Genomic DNA, 20,991 nt, shown 5'->3' on the forward strand with positions numbered 1-20,991 from the left:
CCTCTGGCAGTCTGAAAGCTTTGCGCACAAGCCGGATGCTAAGAGCCTTTTTTTGCCTTTTGGCAGTGCTCGTGCATTGCCAGCACTAGGCGGGAATGCTCACTATCCCCCACACAGGTTTCGTTGTGCCTGTTGCCAAGCGCTCTGGAGCACTGTTTATGAGGAAAGCGGAACACCTCATGCCGTTCCATTCACAGAGCTCCTGAGTTAAGCAACCTGCGACTCTTGGTGCGAATGCCAGTGGAAAACATTTCCAATGTGCCTGGCAGGGAGTAACTGAACCGGGAGAACTCATTTGTCTGGAGCTGGCACCTGTGCCTTCCGCACACACAGATTTGCCGCACATTCCAATGGCCAAGCTCTTTCTTAGTCAAGTTGAAAGCAGCTGTCAGAAGGCTGTGCTCCTTGTCAGATGGAAGCAGCAGCAGGCACATAGGAGTTTGGCAAGCACTAAAGAGCCAAATAAGAGCGTGGCCTAGCAAAATGAAAGAGGAAAAAGCATTTGCTACATGTGCCCTTGTTGTCGCCTAACAACAGGTAGCAGCATAAACCAGATGCGGGTGAAGTTCTTGCAGGTGACATCTAACGTCAAATGAGCAAGCCGGCTTAGCACAGCTACGGTCCTCTGGCAGTCTGAAAGCTTTGCGCACAAGCCGGATGCTAAGCGCCTTCCTTTGCCTTTTGGCTGTGCTCGTGCATTGCCAGCACTAGGCGTGAATGGTCTCTATCCCCCACACACGTTTCGTTGTGCCCGTTGCCAAGCGCTCTGGAGCACTGTTTGTGACGAAAGCGGAACACCTCTTGCCGTTCCATTCTCAGAGCTCCTGAGTTAAGCAACCTGCGACTCTTGGTGCGAATGCCAGTGGAAAACATTTCCAATGTGCCTGGCAGGGAGAAACTGAACCGGGAGAACGCTTTTGTCAGGAGCTGGCACCTGCGCCTTCCGCACACACTGATTTGCCGCACATTCCAATGGCCAAGCTCCTTCTTAGGCAAGTTGAAAGCTGCTGTCAGAAGGCTGTGCTCCTTGTCAGATGGAAGCAGCAGCAGGCACAGAGGAATTTGGCAAGCACTAAAGACCCACAGAAGAGCGTGGCCTAGCAAAATGAAAGAGGAAAAAGCATTTGCTACATGTGCCCTTGTTGTCGCTTTACAACAGGTAGCAGCATAAACCAGATGCGGGTGAAGTTCTTGCAGGTGACATCTAACGTCAAATGAGCAAGCCGGCTTACCACAGCTACGGTCCTCTGGCAGTCTGAAAGCTTTGCGCACAAGCCGGATGCTAAGAGCCTTTTTTTGCCTTTTGGCAGTGCTCGTGCATTGCCAGCACTAGGCGGGAATGCTCACTATCCCCCACACAGGTTTCGTTGTGCCTGTTGCCAAGCGCTCTGGAGCACTGTTTATGAGGAAAGCGGAACACCTCATGCCGTTCCATTCACAGAGCTCCTGAGTTAAGCAACCTGCGACTCTTGGTGCGAATGCCAGTGGAAAACATTTCCAATGTGACTGGCAGGGAGTAACTGAACCGGGAGAACTCATTTGTCTGGAGCTGGCACCTGCGCCTTCCGCACACACAGATTTGCCGCACATTCCAATGGCCAAGCTCTTTCTTAGTCAAGTTGAAAGCAGCTGTCAGAAGGCTGTGCTCCTTGTACGATGGAAGCAGCAGCAGGCACATAGGAGTTTGGCAAGCACTAAAGAGCCAAATAAGAGCGTGGCCTAGCAAAATGAAAGAGGAAAAAGCATTTGCTACATGTGCCCTTGTTGTCGCCTAACAACAGGTAGCAGCATAAACCAGATGCGGGTGAAGTTCTTGCAGGTGACATCTAACGTCAAATGAGCAAGCCGGCTTAGCACAGCTACGGTCCTCTGGCAGTCTGAAAGCTTTGCGCACAAGCCGGATGCTAAGAGCCTTTTTTTGCCTTTTGGCAGTGCTCGTGCATTGCCAGCACTAGGCGTGAATGGTCTCTATCCCCCACACACGTTTCGTTGTGCCCGTTGCCAAGCGCTCTGGAGCACTGTTTGTGACGAAAGCGGAACACCTCTTGCCGTTCCATTCTCAGAGCTCCTGAGTTAAGCAACCTGCGACTCTTGGTGCGAATGCCAGTGGAAAACATTTCCAATGTGCCTGGCAGGGAGAAACTGAACCGGGAGAACGCTTTTGTCAGGAGCTGGCACCTGCGCCTTCCGCACACACTGATTTGCCGCACATTCCAATGGCCAAGCTCCTTCTTAGGCAAGTTGAAAGCTGCTGTCAGAAGGCTGTGCTCCTTGTCAGATGGAAGCAGCAGCAGGCACAGAGGAATTTGGCAAGCACTAAAGAGCCACAGAAGAGCGTGGCCTAGCAAAATGAAAGAGGAAAAAGCATTTGCTACATGTGCCCTTGTTGTCGCTTAACAACAGGTAGCAGCATAAACCAGATGCGGGTGAAGTTCTTGCAGGTGACATCTAACGTCAAATGAGCAAGCCGGCTTACCACAGCTACGGTCCTCTGGCAGTCTGAAAGCTTTGCGCACAAGCCGGATGCTAAGAGCCTTTTTTTGCCTTTTGGCAGTGCTCGTGCATTGCCAGCACTAGGCGGGAATGCTCACTATCCCCCACACAGGTTTCGTTGTGCCTGTTGCCAAGCGCTCTGGAGCACTGTTTATGAGGAAAGCGGAACACCTCATGCCGTTCCATTCACAGAGCTCCTGAGTTAAGCAACCTGCGACTCTTGGTGCGAATGCCAGTGGAAAACATTTCCAATGTGCCTGGCAGGGAGTAACTGAACCGGGAGAACTCATTTGTCTGGAGCTGGCACCTGTGCCTTCCGCACACACAGATTTGCCGCACATTCCAATGGCCAAGCTCTTTCTTAGTCAAGTTGAAAGCAGCTGTCAGAAGGCTGTGCTCCTTGTCAGATGGAAGCAGCAGCAGGCACATAGGAGTTTGGCAAGCACTAAAGAGCCAAATAAGAGCGTGGCCTAGCAAAATGAAAGAGGAAAAAGCATTTGCTACATGTGCCCTTGTTGTCGCCTAACAACAGGTAGCAGCATAAACCAGATGCGGGTGAAGTTCTTGCAGGTGACATCTAACGTCAAATGAGCAAGCCGGCTTAGCACAGCTACGGTCCTCTGGCAGTCTGAAAGCTTTGCGCACAAGCCGGATGCTAAGCGCCTTCCTTTGCCTTTTGGCTGTGCTCGTGCATTGCCAGCACTAGGCGTGAATGGTCTCTATCCCCCACACACGTTTCGTTGTGCCCGTTGCCAAGCGCTCTGGAGCACTGTTTGTGACGAAAGCGGAACACCTCTTGCCGTTCCATTCTCAGAGCTCCTGAGTTAAGCAACCTGCGACTCTTGGTGCGAATGCCAGTGGAAAACATTTCCAATGTGCCTGGCAGGGAGAAACTGAACCGGGAGAACGCTTTTGTCAGGAGCTGGCACCTGCGCCTTCCGCACACACTGATTTGCCGCACATTCCAATGGCCAAGCTCCTTCTTAGGCAAGTTGAAAGCTGCTGTCAGAAGGCTGTGCTCCTTGTACGATGGAAGCAGCAGCAGGCACAGAGGAATTTGGCAAGCACTAAAGAGCCACAGAAGAGCGTGGCCTAGCAAAATGAAAGAGGAAAAAGCATTTGCTACATGTGCCCTTGTTGTCGCTTAACAACAGGTAGCAGCATAAACCAGATGCGGGTGAAATTCTTGCAGGTGACATCTAACGTCAAATGAGCAAGCCGGCTTACCACAGCTACGGTCCTCTGGCAGTCTGAAAGCTTTGCGCACAAGCCGGATGCTAAGAGCCTTTTTTTGCCTTTTGGCAGTGCTCGTGCATTGCCAGCACTAGGCGGGAATGCTCACTATCCCCCACACAGGTTTCGTTGTGCCTGTTGCCAAGCGCTCTGGAGCACTGTTTATGAGGAAAGCGGAACACCTCATGCCGTTCCATTCACAGAGCTCCTGAGTTAAGCAACCTGTGACTCTTGGTGCGAATGCCAGTGGAAAACATTTCCAATGTGCCTGGCAGGGAGTAACTGAACCGGGAGAACGCTTTTGTCTGGAGCTGGCACCTGTGCCTTCCGCACACACAGATTTGCCGCACATTCCAATGGCCAAGCTCTTTCTTAGTCAAGTTGAAAGCAGCTGTCAGAAGGCTGTGCTCCTTGTCAGATGGAAGCAGCAGCAGGCACATAGGAGTTTGGCAAGCACTAAAGAGCCAAATAAGAGCGTGGCCTAGCAAAATGAAAGAGGAAAAAGCATTTGCTACATGTGCCCTTGTTGTCGCCTAACAACAGGTAGCAGCATAAACCAGATGCGGGTGAAGTTCTTGCAGGTGACATCTAACGTCAAATGAGCAAGCCGGCTTAGCACAGCTTCGGTCCTCTGGCAGTCTGAAAGCTTTGCGCACAAGCCGGATGCTAAGCGCCTTCCTTTGCCTTTTGGCTGTGCTCGTGCATTGCCAGCACTAGGCGTGAATGGTCTCTATCCCCCACACACGTTTCGTTGTGCCCGTTGCCAAGCGCTCTGGAGCACTGTTTGTGACGAAAGCGGAACACCTCTTGCCGTTCCATTCTCAGAGCTCCTGAGTTAAGCAACCTGCGACTCTTGGTGCGAATGCCAGTGGAAAACATTTCCAATGTGCCTGGCAGGGAGAAACTGAACCGGGAGAACGCTTTTGTCAGGAGCTGGCACCTGCGCCTTCCGCACACACTGATTTGCCGCACATTCCAATGGCCAAGCTCCTTCTTAGGCAAGTTGAAAGCTGCTGTCAGAAGGCTGTGCTCCTTGTACGATGGAAGCAGCAGCAGGCACAGAGGAATTTGGCAAGCACTAAAGACCCACAGAAGAGCGTGGCCTAGCAAAATGAAAGAGGAAAAAGCATTTGCTACATGTGCCCTTGTTGTCGCTTAACAACAGGTAGCAGCATAAACCAGATGCGGGTGAAGTTCTTGCAGGTGACATCTAACGTCAAATGAGCAAGCCGGCTTACCACAGCTACGGTCCTCTGGCAGTCTGAAAGCTTTGCGCACAAGCCGGATGCTAAGAGCCTTTTTTTGCCTTTTGGCAGTGCTCGTGCATTGCCAGCACTAGGCGGGAATGCTCACTATCCCCCACACACGTTTCGTTGTGCCTGTTGCCAAGCGCTCTGGAGCACTGTTTATGAGGAAAGCGGAACACCTCATGCCGTTCCATTCACAGAGCTCCTGAGTTAAGCAACCTGCGACTCTTGGTGCGAATGCCAGTGGAAAACATTTCCAATGTGACTGGCAGGGAGTAACTGAACCGGGAGAACTCATTTGTCTGGAGCTGGCACCTGCGCCTTCCGCACACACAGATTTGCCGCACATTCCAATGGCCAAGCTCTTTCTTAGTCAAGTTGAAAGCAGCTGTCAGAAGGCTGTGCTCCTTGTACGATGGAAGCAGCAGCAGGCACATAGGAGTTTGGCAAGCACTAAAGAGCCAAATAAGAGCGTGGCCTAGCAAAATGAAAGAGGAAAAAGCATTTGCTACATGTGCCCTTGTTGTCGCCTAACAACAGGTAGCAGCATAAACCAGATGCGGGTGAAGTTCTTGCAGGTGACATCTAACGTCAAATGAGCAAGCCGGCTTAGCACAGCTACGGTCCTCTGGCAGTCTGAAAGCTTTGCGCACAAGCCGGATGCTAAGCGCCTTCCTTTGCCTTTTGGCTGTGCTCGTGCATTGCCAGCACTAGGCGTGAATGGTCTCTATCCCCCACACACGTTTCGTTGTGCCTGTTGCCAAGCGCTCTGGAGCACTGTTTGTGACGAAAGCGGAACACCTCTTGCCGTTCCATTCTCAGAGCTCCTGAGTTAAGCAACCTGCGACTCTTGGTGCGAATGCCAGTGGAAAACATTTCCAATGTGCCTGGCAGGGAGAAACTGAACCGGGAGAACGCTTTTGTCAGGAGCTGCCACCTGCGCCTTCCGCACACACTGATTTGCCGCACATTCCAATGGCCAAGCTCCTTCTTAGGCAAGTTGAAAGCTGCTGTCAGAAGGCTGTGCTCCTTGTACGATGGAAGCAGCAGCAGGCACAGAGGAATTTGGCAAGCACTAAAGAGCCACAGAAGAGCATGGCCTAGCAAAATGAAAGAGGAAAAAGCATTTGCTACATGTGCCCTTGTTGTCGCTTAACAACAGGTAGCAGCATAAACCAGATGCGGGTGAAGTTCTTGCAGGTGACATCTAACGTCAAATGAGCAAGCCGGCTTACCACAGCTACGGTCCTCTGGCAGTCTGAAAGCTTTGCGCACAAGCCGGATGCTAAGAGCCTTTTTTTGCCTTTTGGCAGTGCTCGTGCATTGCCAGCACTAGGCGGGAATGCTCACTATCCCCCACACAGGTTTCGTTGTGCCTGTTGCCAAGCGCTCTGGAGCACTGTTTATGAGGAAAGCGGAACACCTCATGCCGTTCCATTCACAGAGCTCCTGAGTTAAGCAACCTGTGACTCTTGGTGCGAATGCCAGTGGAAAACATTTCCAATGTGCCTGGCAGGGAGTAACTGAACCGGGAGAACGCTTTTGTCTGGAGCTGGCACCTGTGCCTTCCGCACACACAGATTTGCCGCACATTCCAATGGCCAAGCTCTTTCTTAGTCAAGTTGAAAGCAGCTGTCAGAAGGCTGTGCTCCTTGTCAGATGGAAGCAGCAGCAGGCACATAGGAGTTTGGCAAGCACTAAAGAGCCAAATAAGAGCGTGGCCTAGCAAAATGAAAGAGGAAAAAGCATTTGCTACATGTGCCCTTGTTGTCGCCTAACAACAGGTAGCAGCATAAACCAGATGCGGGTGAAGTTCTTGCAGGTGACATCTAACGTCAAATGAGCAAGCCGGCTTAGCACAGCTACGGTCCTCTGGCAGTCTGAAAGCTTTGCGCACAAGCCGGATGCTAAGCGCCTTCCTTTGCCTTTTGGCAGTGCTCGTGCATTGCCAGCACTAGGCGTGAATGGTCTCTATCCCCCACACAGGTTTCGTTGTGCCCGTTGCCAAGCGCTCTGGAGCACTGTTTTTGACGAAAGCGGAACACCTCTTGCCGTTCCATTCTCAGAGCTCCTGAGTTAAGCAACCTGCGACTCTTGGTGCGAATGCCAGTGGAAAACATTTCCAATGTGACTGGCAGGGAGTAACTGAACCGGGAGAACTCATTTGTCTGGAGCTGGCACCTGTGCCTTCGGCACACACAGATTTGCCGCACATTCCAATGGCCTAGCTCCTTCTTAGGCAAGTTGAAAGCAGCTGTCAGAAGGCTGTGCTCCTTGTCAGATGGAAGCAGCAGCAGGCACAGAGGAGTTTGGCAAGCACTAAAGAGCCACAGAAGAGCGTGGCCTAGAAAAATGAAAGAGGAAAAAGCATTTGCTACATGTGCCCTTGTTGTCGCTTAACAACAGGTAGCAGCATAAACCAGATGCGGGTGAAGTTCTTGCAGGTGACATCTAACGTCAAATGAGCAAGCCGGCTTAGCACAGCTACGGTCCTCTGGCAGTCTGAAAGCTTTGTGCACAAGCCGGATGCTAAGCGCCTTCCTTTGCCTTTTGGCAGTGCTCGTGCATTGCCAGCACTAGGCGTGAATGGTCTCTATCCCCCACACACGTTTCGTTGTGCCCGTTGCCAAGCGCTCTGGAGCACTGTTTGTGACGAAAGCGGAACACCTCTTGCCGTTCCATTCTCAGAGCTCCTGAGTTAAGCAACCTGCGACTCTTGGTGCGAATGCCAGTGGAAAACATTTCCAATGTGCCTGGCAGGGAGAAACTGAACCGGGAGAACGCTTTTGTCAGGAGCTGGCACCTGCGCCTTCCGCACACACTGATTTGCCGCACATTCCAATGGCCAAGCTCCTTCTTAGGCAAGTTGAAAGCTGCTGTCAGAAGGCTGTGCTCCTTGTACGATGGAAGCAGCAGCAGGCACAGAGGAATTTGGCAAGCACTAAAGAGCCACAGAAGAGCGTGGCCTAGCAAAATGAAAGAGGAAAAAGCATTTGCTACATGTGCCCTTGTTGTCGCTTAACAACAGGTAGCAGCATAAACCAGATGCGGGTGAAGTTCTTGCAGGTGACATCTAACGTCAAATGAGCAAGCCGGCTTACCACAGCTACGGTCCTCTGGCAGTCTGAAAGCTTTGCGCACAAGCCGGATGCTAAGAGCCTTTTTTTGCCTTTTGGCAGTGCTCGTGCATTGCCAGCACTAGGCGGGAATGCTCACTATCCCCCACACAGGTTTCGTTGTGCCTGTTGCCAAGCGCTCTGGAGCACTGTTTATGAGGAAAGCGGAACACCTCATGCCGTTCCATTCACAGAGCTCCTGAGTTAAGCAACCTGCGACTCTTGGTGCGAATGCCAGTGGAAAACATTTCCAATGTGCCTGGCAGGGAGTAACTGAACCGGGAGAACTCATTTGTCTGGAGCTGGCACCTGTGCCTTCCGCACACACAGATTTGCCGCACATTCCAATGGCCAAGCTCTTTCTTAGTCAAGTTGAAAGCAGCTGTCAGAAGGCTGTGCTCCTTGTCAGATGGAAGCAGCAGCAGGCACATAGGAGTTTGGCAAGCACTAAAGAGCCAAATAAGAGCGTGGCCTAGCAAAATGAAAGAGGAAAAAGCATTTGCTACATGTGCCCTTGTTGTCGCCTAACAACAGGTAGCAGCATAAACCAGATGCGGGTGAAGTTCTTGCAGGTGACATCTAACGTCAAATGAGCAAGCCGGCTTAGCACAGCTACGGTCCTCTGGCAGTCTGAAAGCTTTGCGCACAAGCCGGATGCTAAGCGCCTTCCTTTGCCTTTTGGCTGTGCTCGTGCATTGCCAGCACTAGGCGTGAATGGTCTCTATCCCCCACACACGTTTCGTTGTGCCCGTTGCCAAGCGCTCTGGAGCACTGTTTGTGACGAAAGCGGAACACCTCTTGCCGTTCCATTCTCAGAGCTCCTGAGTTAAGCAACCTGCGACTCTTGGTGCGAATGCCAGTGGAAAACATTTCCAATGTGCCTGGCAGGGAGAAACTGAACCGGGAGAACGCTTTTGTCAGGAGCTGGCACCTGCGCCTTCCGCACACACTGATTTGCCGCACATTCCAATGGCCAAGCTCCTTCTTAGGCAAGTTGAAAGCTGCTGTCAGAAGGCTGTGCTCCTTGTCAGATGGAAGCAGCAGCAGGCACAGAGGAATTTGGCAAGCACTAAAGACCCACAGAAGAGCGTGGCCTAGCAAAATGAAAGAGGAAAAAGCATTTGCTACATGTGCCCTTGTTGTCGCTTTACAACAGGTAGCAGCATAAACCAGATGCGGGTGAAGTTCTTGCAGGTGACATCTAACGTCAAATGAGCAAGCCGGCTTACCACAGCTACGGTCCTCTGGCAGTCTGAAAGCTTTGCGCACAAGCCGGATGCTAAGAGCCTTTTTTTGCCTTTTGGCAGTGCTCGTGCATTGCCAGCACTAGGCGGGAATGCTCACTATCCCCCACACAGGTTTCGTTGTGCCTGTTGCCAAGCGCTCTGGAGCACTGTTTATGAGGAAAGCGGAACACCTCATGCCGTTCCATTCACAGAGCTCCTGAGTTAAGCAACCTGCGACTCTTGGTGCGAATGCCAGTGGAAAACATTTCCAATGTGACTGGCAGGGAGTAACTGAACCGGGAGAACTCATTTGTCTGGAGCTGGCACCTGCGCCTTCCGCACACACAGATTTGCCGCACATTCCAATGGCCAAGCTCTTTCTTAGTCAAGTTGAAAGCAGCTGTCAGAAGGCTGTGCTCCTTGTCAGATGGAAGCAGCAGCAGGCACATAGGAGTTTGGCAAGCACTAAAGAGCCAAATAAGAGCGTGGCCTAGCAAAATGAAAGAGGAAAAAGCATTTGCTACATGTGCCCTTGTTGTCGCCTAACAACAGGTAGCAGCATAAACCAGATGCGGGTGAAGTTCTTGCAGGTGACATCTAACGTCAAATGAGCAAGCCGGCTTAGCACAGCTACGGTCCTCTGGCAGTCTGAAAGCTTTGCGCACAAGCCGGATGCTAAGAGCCTTTTTTTGCCTTTTGGCAGTGCTCGTGCATTGCCAGCACTAGGCGTGAATGGTCTCTATCCCCCACACACGTTTCGTTGTGCCCGTTGCCAAGCGCTCTGGAGCACTGTTTGTGACGAAAGCGGAACACCTCTTGCCGTTCCATTCTCAGAGCTCCTGAGTTAAGCAACCTGCGACTCTTGGTGCGAATGCCAGTGGAAAACATTTCCAATGTGCCTGGCAGGGAGAAACTGAACCGGGAGAACGCTTTTGTCAGGAGCTGGCACCTGCGCCTTCCGCACACACTGATTTGCCGCACATTCCAATGGCCAAGCTCCTTCTTAGGCAAGTTGAAAGCTGCTGTCAGAAGGCTGTGCTCCTTGTCAGATGGAAGCAGCAGCAGGCACAGAGGAATTTGGCAAGCACTAAAGAGCCACAGAAGAGCGTGGCCTAGCAAAATGAAAGAGGAAAAAGCATTTGCTACATGTGCCCTTGTTGTCGCTTAACAACAGGTAGCAGCATAAACCAGATGCGGGTGAAGTTCTTGCAGGTGACATCTAACGTCAAATGAGCAAGCCGGCTTACCACAGCTACGGTCCTCTGGCAGTCTGAAAGCTTTGCGCACAAGCCGGATGCTAAGAGCCTTTTTTTGCCTTTTGGCAGTGCTCGTGCATTGCCAGCACTAGGCGGGAATGCTCACTATCCCCCACACAGGTTTCGTTGTGCCTGTTGCCAAGCGCTCTGGAGCACTGTTTATGAGGAAAGCGGAACACCTCATGCCGTTCCATTCACAGAGCTCCTGAGTTAAGCAACCTGCGACTCTTGGTGCGAATGCCAGTGGAAAACATTTCCAATGTGCCTGGCAGGGAGTAACTGAACCGGGAGAACTCATTTGTCTGGAGCTGGCACCTGTGCCTTCCGCACACACAGATTTGCCGCACATTCCAATGGCCAAGCTCTTTCTTAGTCAAGTTGAAAGCAGCTGTCAGAAGGCTGTGCTCCTTGTCAGATGGAAGCAGCAGCAGGCACATAGGAGTTTGGCAAGCACTAAAGAGCCAAATAAGAGCGTGGCCTAGCAAAATGAAAGAGGAAAAAGCATTTGCTACATGTGCCCTTGTTGTCGCCTAACAACAGGTAGCAGCATAAACCAGATGCGGGTGAAGTTCTTGCAGGTGACATCTAACGTCAAATGAGCAAGCCGGCTTAGCACAGCTACGGTCCTCTGGCAGTCTGAAAGCTTTGCGCACAAGCCGGATGCTAAGCGCCTTCCTTTGCCTTTTGGCTGTGCTCGTGCATTGCCAGCACTAGGCGTGAATGGTCTCTATCCCCCACACACGTTTCGTTGTGCCCGTTGCCAAGCGCTCTGGAGCACTGTTTGTGACGAAAGCGGAACACCTCTTGCCGTTCCATTCTCAGAGCTCCTGAGTTAAGCAACCTGCGACTCTTGGTGCGAATGCCAGTGGAAAACATTTCCAATGTGCCTGGCAGGGAGAAACTGAACCGGGAGAACGCTTTTGTCAGGAGCTGGCACCTGCGCCTTCCGCACACACTGATTTGCCGCACATTCCAATGGCCAAGCTCCTTCTTAGGCAAGTTGAAAGCTGCTGTCAGAAGGCTGTGCTCCTTGTACGATGGAAGCAGCAGCAGGCACAGAGGAATTTGGCAAGCACTAAAGAGCCACAGAAGAGCGTGGCCTAGCAAAATGAAAGAGGAAAAAGCATTTGCTACATGTGCCCTTGTTGTCGCTTAACAACAGGTAGCAGCATAAACCAGATGCGGGTGAAGTTCTTGCAGGTGACATGTAACGTCAAATGAGCAAGCCGGCTTACCACAGCTACGGTCCTCTGGCAGTCTGAAAGCTTTGCGCACAAGCCGGATGCTAAGAGCCTTTTTTTGCCTTTTGGCAGTGCTCGTGCATTGCCAGCACTAGGCGGGAATGCTCACTATCCCCCACACAGGTTTCGTTGTGCCTGTTGCCAAGCGCTCTGGAGCACTGTTTATGAGGAAAGCGGAACACCTCATGCCGTTCCATTCACAGAGCTCCTGAGTTAAGCAACCTGTGACTCTTGGTGCGAATGCCAGTGGAAAACATTTCCAATGTGCCTGGCAGGGAGTAACTGAACCGGGAGAACGCTTTTGTCTGGAGCTGGCACCTGTGCCTTCCGCACACACAGATTTGCCGCACATTCCAATGGCCAAGCTCTTTCTTAGTCAAGTTGAAAGCAGCTGTCAGAAGGCTGTGCTCCTTGTCAGATGGAAGCAGCAGCAGGCACATAGGAGTTTGGCAAGCACTAAAGAGCCAAATAAGAGCGTGGCCTAGCAAAATGAAAGAGGAAAAAGCATTTGCTACATGTGCCCTTGTTGTCGCCTAACAACAGGTAGCAGTATAAACCAGATGCGGGTGAAGTTCTTGCAGGTGACATCTAACGTCAAATGAGCAAGCCGGCTTACCACAGCTACGGTCCTCTGGCAGTCTGAAAGCTTTGTGCACAAGCCGGATGCTAAGCGCCTTTTTTTGCCTTTTGGCAGTGCTCGTGCATTGCCAGCACTAGGCGGGAATGCTCACTATCCCCCACACAGGTTTCGTTGTGCCTGTTGCCAAGCGCTCTGGAGCACTGTTTATGAGGAAAGCGGAACACCTCATGCCGTTCCATTCACAGAGCTCCTGAGTTAAGCAACCTGCGACTCTTGGTGCGAATGCCAGTGGAAAACATTTCCAATGTGCCTGGCAGGGAGTAACTGAACCGGGAGAACTCATTTGTCTGGAGCTGGCACCTGTGCCTTCCGCACACACAGATTTGCCGCACATTCCAATGGCCAAGCTCTTTCTTAGTCAAGTTGAAAGCAGCTGTCAGAAGGCTGTGCTCCTTGTCAGATGGAAGCAGCAGCAGGCACATAGGAGTTTGGCAAGCACTAAAGAGCCACAGAAGAGCGTGGCCTAGAAAAATGAAAGAGGAAAAAGCATTTGCTACATGTGCCCTTGTTGTCGCTTAACAACAGGTAGCAGCATAAACCAGATGCGGGTGAAGTTCTTGCAGGTGACATCTAACGTCAAATGAGCAAGCCGGCTTACCACAGCTACGGTCCTCTGGCAGTCTGAAATCTTTGTGCACAAGCCGGATGCTAAGCGCCTTCCTTTGCCTTTTGGCAGTGCTCGTGCATTGCCAGCACTAGGCGGGAATGCTCACTATCCCCCACACACGTTTCGTTGTGCCCGTTGCCAAGCGCTCTGGAGCACTGTTTGTGACGAAAGCGGAACACCTCTTGCCGTTCCATTCTCAGAGCTCCTGAGTTAAGCAACCTGCGACTCTTGGTGCGAATGCCAGTGGAAAATATTTCCAATGTGCTTGGCAGGGAGAAACTGAGCCGAGAGAACGCTTTTGTCAGGAGCTGGCACCTGCGCCTTCCGCACACACAGATTTGCCGCATATTCCAATGGCCAAGCTCCTTCTTAGGCAAGTTGAAAGCTGCTGTCAGAAGGCTGTGCTCCTTGTCAGATGGAAGCAGCAGCAGGCACAGAGGAGTTTGGCAAGCACTAAAGAGCCAAATAAGAGCGTGGCCTAGCAAAATGAAAGAGGAAAAAGCATTTGCTACATGTGCCCTTGTTGTCGCCTAACAACAGGTAGCAGCATAAACCAGATGCGGGTGAAGTTCTTGCAGGTGACATCTAACGTCAAATGAGCAAGCCGGCTTAGCACAGCTACGGTCCTCTGGCAGTCTGAAAGCTTTGCGCACAAGCCGGATGCTAAGCGCCTTCCTTTGCCTTTTGGCTGTGCTCGTGCATTGCCAGCACTAGGCGTGAATGGTCTCTATCCCCCACACACGTTTCGTTGTGCCCGTTGCCAAGCGCTCTGGAGCACTGTTTTTGACGAAAGCGGAACACCTCTTGCCGTTCCATTCTCAGAGCTCCTGAGTTAAGCAACCTGCGACTCTTGGTGCGAATGCCAGTGGAAAACATTTCCAATGTGCCTGGCAGGGAGAAACTGAGCCGGGAGAACGCTTTTGTCAGGAGCTGGCACCTGCGCCTTCCGCACACACTGATTTGCCGCATATTCCAATGGCCAAGCTCCTTCTTAGGCAAGTTGAAAGCTGCTGTCAGAAGGCTGTGCTCCTTGTCAGATGGAAGCAGCAGCAGGCACATAGGAGTTTGGCAAGCACTAAAGAGCCACAGAAGAGCGTGGCCTAGCAAAATGAAAGAGGAAAAAGCATTTGCTACATGTGCCCTTGTTGTCGCCTAACAACAGGTAGCAGCATAAACCAGATGCGGGTGAAGTTCTTGCAGGTGACATCTAACGTCAAATGAGCAAGCCGGCTTAGCACAGCTTCGGTCCTCTGGCAGTCTGAAAGCTTTGCGCACAAGCCGGATGCTAAGCGCCTTCCTTTGCCTTTTGGCTGTGCTCGTGCATTGCCAGCACTAGGCGTGAATGGTCTCTATCCCCCACACACGTTTCGTTGTGCCCGTTGCCAAGCGCTCTGGAGCACTCTTTATGACGAAAGCGGAACACCTCTTGCCGTTCCATTCTCAGAGCTCCTGAGTTAAGCAACCTGCGACTCTTGGTGCGAATGCCAGTGGAAAACATTTCCAATGTGCTTGGCAGGGAGAAACTGAGCCGAGAGAACGCTTTTGTCAGGAGCTGGCACCTGCGCCTTCCGCACACACAGATTTGCCGCATATTCCAATGGCCAAGCTCCTTCTTAGGCAAGTTGAAAGCTGCTGTCAGAAGGCTGTGCTCCTTGTCAGATGGAAGCAGCAGCAGGCACATAGGAGTTTGGCAAGCACTAAAGAGCCAAATAAGAGCGTGGCCTAGCAAAATGAAAGAGGAAAAAGCATTTGCTACATGTGCCCTTGTTGTCGCCTAACAACAGGTAGCAGCATAAACCAGATGCGGGTGAAGTTCTTGCAGGTGACATCTAACGTCAAATGAGCAAGCCGGCTTAGCACAGCTACGGTCCTCTGGCAGTCTGAAAGCTTTGCGCACAAGCCGGATGCTAAGCGCCTTCCTTTGCCTTTTGGCTGTGCTCGTGCATTGCCAGCACTAGGCGTGAATGGTCTCTATCCCCCACACACGTTTCGTTGTGCCCGTTGCCAAGCGCTCTGGAGCACTGTTTGTGACGAAAGCGGAACACCTCTTGCCGTTCCATTCTCAGAGCTCCTGAGTTAAGCAACCTGCGACTCTTGGTGCGAATGCCAGTGGAAAACATTTCCAATGTGCCTGGCAGGGAGAAACTGAACCGGGAGAACGCTTTTGTCAGGAGCTGGCACCTGCGCCTTCCGCACACACTGATTTGCCGCACATTCCAATGGCCAAGCTCCTTCTTAGGCAAGTTGAAAGCTGCTGTCAGAAGGCTGTGCTCCTTGTACGATGGAAGCAGCAGCAGGCACAGAGGAATTTGGCAAGCACTAAAGAGCCACAGAAGAGCGTGGCCTAGCAAAATGAAAGAGGAAAAAGCATTTGCTACATGTGCCCTTGTTGTCGCTTAACAACAGGTAGCAGCATAAACCAGATGCAGGTGAAGTTCTTGCAGGTGACATCTAACGTCAAATGAGCAAGCCGGCTTACCACAGCTACGGTCCTCTGGCAGTCTGAAAGCTTTGCGCACAAGCCGGATGCTAAGAGCCTTTTTTTGCCTTTTGGCAGTGCTCGTGCATTGCCAGCACTAGGCGGGAATGCTCACTATCCCCCACACAGGTTTCGTTGTGCCTGTTGCCAAGCGCTCTGGAGCACTGTTTATGAGGAAAGCGGAACACCTCATGCCGTTCCATTCACAGAGCTCCTGAGTTAAGCAACCTGCGACTCTTGGTGCGAATGCCAGTGGAAAACATTTCCAATGTGCCTGGCAGGGAGTAACTGAACCGGGAGAACTCATTTGTCTGGAGCTGGCACCTGCGCCTTCCGCACACACAGATTTGCCGCACATTCCAATGGCCAAGCTCTTTCTTAGTCAAGTTGAAAGCAGCTGTCAGAAGGCTGTGCTCCTTGTCAGATGGAAGCAGCAGCAGGCACATAGGAGTTTGGCAAGCACTAAAGAGCCAAATAAGAGCGTGGCCTAGCAAAATGAAAGAGGAAAAAGCATTTGCTACATGTGCCCTTGTTGTCGCCTAACAACAGGTAGCAGCATAAACCAGATGCGGGTGAAGTTCTTGCAGGTGACATCTAACGTCAAATGAGCAAGCCGGCTTAGCACAGCTACGGTCCTCTGGCAGTCTGAAAGCTTTGCGCACAAGCCGGATGCTAAGCGCCTTCCTTTGCCTTTTGGCTGTGCTCGTGCATTGCCAGCACTAGGCGTGAATGGTCTCTATCCCCCACACACGTTTCGTTGTGCCCGTTGCCAAGCGCTCTGGAGCACTGTTTGTGACGAAAGCGGAACACCTCTTGCCGTTCCATTCTCAGAGTTCCTGAGTTAAGCAACCTGCGACTCTTGGTGCGAATGCCAGTGGAAAACATTTCCAAAGTGCTTGGCCGGGAGAAACTGAGCCGAGAGAACGCTTTTGTCAGGAGCTGGCACCTGCGCCTTCCGCACACACAAATTTGCCGCATATTCCAATGGCCAAGCTCCTTCTTAGGCAAGTTGAAAGCTGCTGTCAGAAGGCTGTGCTCCTTGTCAGATGGAAGCAGCAGCAGGCACATAGGAGTTTGGCAAGCACTAAAGAGCCAAATAAGAGCGTGGCCTAGCAAAATGAAAGAGGAAAAAGCATTTGCTACATGTGCCCTTGTTGTCGCCTAACAACAGGTAGCAGCATAAACCAGATGCGGGTGAAGTTCTTGCAGGTGACATCTAACGTCAAATGAGCAAGCCGGCTTAGCACAGCTACGGTCCTCTGGCAGTCTGAAAGCTTTGCGCACAAGCCGGATGCTAAGCGCCTTCCTTTGCCTTTTGGCTGTGCTCGTGCATTGCCAGCACTAGGCGTGAATGGTCTCTATCCCCCACACACGTTTCGTTGTGCCCGTTGCCAAGCGCTCTGGAGCACTGTTTGTGACGAAAGCGGAACACCTCTTGCCGTTCCATTCTCAGAGCTCCTGAGTTAAGCAACCTGCGACTCTTGGTGCGAATGCCAGTGGAAAACATTTCCAATGTGCCTGGCAGGGAGAAACTGAACCGGGAGAACGCTTTTGTCAGGAGCTGGCACCTGCGCCTTCCGCACACACTGATTTGCCGCACATTCCAATGGCCAAGCTCCTTCTTAGGCAAGTTGAAAGCTGCTGTCAGAAGGCTGTGCTCCTTGTACGATGGAAGCAGCAGCAGGCACAGAGGAATTTGGCAAGCACTAAAGAGCCACAGAAGAGCGTGGCCTAGCAAAATGAAAGAGGAAAAAGCATTTGCTACATGTGCCCTTGTTGTCGCTTAACAACAGGTAGCAGCATAAACCAGATGCAGGTGAAGTTCTTGCAGGTGACATCTAACGTCAAATGAGCAAGCCGGCTTACCACAGCTACGGTCCTCTGGCAGTCTGAAAGCTTTGCGCACAAGCCGGATGCTAAGAGCCTTTTTTTGCCTTTTGGCAGTGCTCGTGCATTGCCAGCACTAGGCGGGAATGCTCACTATCCCCCACACAGGTTTCGTTGTGCCTGTTGCCAAGCGCTCTGGAGCACTGTTTATGAGGAAAGCGGAACACCTCATGCCGTTCCATTCACAGAGCTCCTGAGTTAAGCAACCTGCGACTCTTGGTGCGAATGCCAGTGGAAAACATTTCCAATGTGCCTGGCAGGGAGTAACTGAACCGGGAGAACTCATTTGTCTGGAGCTGGCACCTGTGCCTTCCGCACACACAGATTTGCCGCACATTCCAATGGCCAAGCTCTTTCTTAGTCAAGTTGAAAGCAGCTGTCAGAAGGCTGTGCTCCTTGTCAGATGGAAGCAGCAGCAGGCACATAGGAGTTTGGCAAGCACTAAAGAGCCAAATAAGAGCGTGGCCTAGCAAAATGAAAGAGGAAAAAGCATTTGCTACATGTGCCCTTGTTGTCGCCTAACAACAGGTAGCAGCATAAACCAGATGCGGGTGAAGTTCTTGCAGGTGACATCTAACGTCAAATGAGCAAGCCGGCTTAGCACAGCTACGGTCCTCTGGCAGTCTGAAAGCTTTGCGCACAAGCCGGATGCTAAGCGCCTTCCTTTGCCTTTTGGCTGTGCTCGTGCATTGCCAGCACTAGGCGTGAATGGTCTCTATCCCCCACACACGTTTCGTTGTGCCCGTTGCCAAGCGCTCTGGAGCACTGTTTATGACGAAAGCGGAACACCTCTTGCCGTTCCATTCTCAGAGCTCCTGAGTTAAGCAACCTGCGACTCTTGGTGCGAATGCCAGTGGAAAACATTTCCAATGTGCCTGGCAGGGAGAAACTGAACCGGGAGAACGCTTTTGTCAGGAGCTGGCACCTGCGCCTTCCGCACACACTGATTTGCCGCACATTCCAATGGCCAAGCTCCTTCTTAGGCAAGTTGAAAGCTGCTGTCAGAAGGCTGTGCTCCTTGTACGATGGAAGCAGCAGCAGGCACAGAGGAATTTGGCAAGCACTAAAGAGCCACAGAAGAGCGTGGCCTAGCAAAATGAAAGAGGAAAAAGCATTTGCTACATGTGCCCTTGTTGTCGCTTAACAACAGGTAGCAGCATAAACCAGATGCGGGTGAAGTTCTTGCAGGTGACATCTAACGTCAAATGAGCAAGCCGGCTTACCACAGCTACGGTCCTCTGGCAGTCTGAAAGCTTTGCGCACAAGCCGGATGCTAAGAGCCTTTTTTTGCCTTTTGGCAGTGCTCGTGCATTGCCAGCACTAGGCGGGAATGCTCACTATCCCGCACACACGTTTCGTTGTGCCTGTTGCCAAGCGCTCTGGAGCACTGTTTATGAGGAAAGCGGAACACCTCATGCCGTTCCATTCACAGAGCTCCTGAGTTAAGCAACCTGCGACTCTTGGTGCGAATGCCAGTGGAAAACATTTCCAATGTGCCTGGCAGGGAGTAACTGAACCGGGAGAACTCATTTGTCTGGAGCTGGCACCTGTGCCTTCCGCACACACAGATTTGCCGCACATTCCAATGGCCAAGCTCTTTCTTAGTCAAGTTGAAAGCAGCTGTCAGAAGGCTGTGCTCCTTGTCAGATGGAAGCAGCAGCAGGCACATAGGAGTTTGGCAAGCACTAAAGAGCCAAATAAGAGCGTGGCCTAGCAAAATGAAAGAGGAAAAAGCATTTGCTACATGTGCCCTTGTTGTCGCCTAACAACAGGTAGCAGCATAAACCAGATGCGGGTGAAGTTCTTGCAGGTGACATCTAACGTCAAATGAGCAAGCCGGCTTAGCACAGCTACGGTCCTCTGGCAGTCTGAAAGCTTTGCGCACAAGCCGGATGCTAAGCGCCTTCCTTTGCCTTTTGGCTGTGCTCGTGCATTGCCAGCACTAGGCGGGAATGGTCTCTATCCCCCACACACCTTTCGTTGTGCCCGTTGCCAAGCGCTCTGGAGCACTGTTTTTGACGAAAGCGGAACACCTCTTGCCGTTCCATTCTCAGAGCTCCTGAGTTAAGCAACCTGCGACTCTTGGTGCGAATGCCAGTGGAAAACATTTCCAATGTGCCTGGCAGGGAGAAACTGAGCCGGGAGAACGCTTTTGTCAGGAGCTGGCACCTGCGCCTTCCGCACACACTGATTTGCCGCACATTCCAATGGCCAAGCTCCTTCTTAGGCAAGTTGAAAGCTGCTGTCAGAAGGCTGTGCTCCTTGTACGATGGAAGCAGCAGCAGGCACAGATGAATTTGGCAAGCACTAAAGAGCCACAGAAGAGCGTGGCATAGCAAAATGAAAGAGGAAAAAGCATTTGCTACATGTGCCCTTGTTGTCGCTTAACAACAGGTAGCAGCATAAACCAGATGCGGGTGAAGTTCTTGCAGGTGACATCTAACGTCAAATGAGCAAGCCGGCTTACCACAGCTACGGTCGTCTGGCAGTCTGAAAGCTTTGTGCACAAGCCGGATGCTAAGCGCCTTTTTTTGCCTTTTGGCAGTGCTCGTGCATTGCCAGCACTAGGCGGGAATGCTCACTATCCCCCACACAGGTTTCGTTGTGCCTGTTGCCAAGCGCTCTGGAGCACTGTTTGTGACGAAAGCGGAACACCTCTTGCCGTTCCATTCTCAGAGCTCCTGAGTTAAGCAACCTGCGACTCTTGGTGCGAATGCCAGTGGAAAACATTTCCAATGTGCCTGGCAGGGAGAAACTGAACCGGGAGAACGCTTTTGTCAGGAGCTGGCACCTGCGCCTTCCGCACACACAGATTTGCCGCACATTCCAATGGCCAAGCTCTTTCTTAGTCAAGTTGAAAGCAGCTGTCAGAAGGCTGTGCTCCTTGTACGATGGAAGCAGCAGCAGGCACAGAGGAGTTTGGCAAGCACTAAAGAGCCAAATAAGAGCGTGGCCTAGCAAAATGAAAGAGGAAAAAGCATTTGCTACATGTGCCCTTGTTGTCGCTTAACAACAGGTAGCAGCATAAACCAGATGCGGGTGAAGTTCTTGCAGGTGACATCTAACGTCAAATGAGCAAGCCGGCTTAGCACAGCTACGGTCCTCTGGCAGTCTGAAAGCTTTGCGCACAAGCCGGATGCTAAGCGCCTTCCTTTGCCTTTTGGCAGTGCTCGTGCATTGCCAGCACTAGGCATGAATGGTCTCTATCCCCCACACACGTTTCGTTGTGCCCGTTGCCAAGCGCTCTGGAGCACTCTTTATGACGAAAGCGGAACACCTCTTGCCGTTCCATTCTCAGAGCTCCTGAGTTAAGCAACCTGCGACTCTTGGTGCGAATGCCAGTGGAAAACATTTCCAATGTGCTTGGCAGGGAGAAACTGAGCCGAGAGAACGCTTTTGTCAGGAGCTGGCACCTGCGCCTTCCGCACACACAGATTTGCCGCATATTCCAATGGCCAAGCTCCTTCTTAGGCAAGTTGAAAGCTGCTGTCAGAAGGCTGTGCTCCTTGTCAGATGGAAGCAGCAGCAGGCACATAGGAGTTTGGCAAGCACTAAAGAGCCACAGA

This window comes from Poecile atricapillus, chromosome 7, assembly GCF_030490865.1.
Source record: "Poecile atricapillus isolate bPoeAtr1 chromosome 7, bPoeAtr1.hap1, whole genome shotgun sequence".
Taxonomy (NCBI): domain Eukaryota; kingdom Metazoa; phylum Chordata; class Aves; order Passeriformes; family Paridae; genus Poecile; species Poecile atricapillus.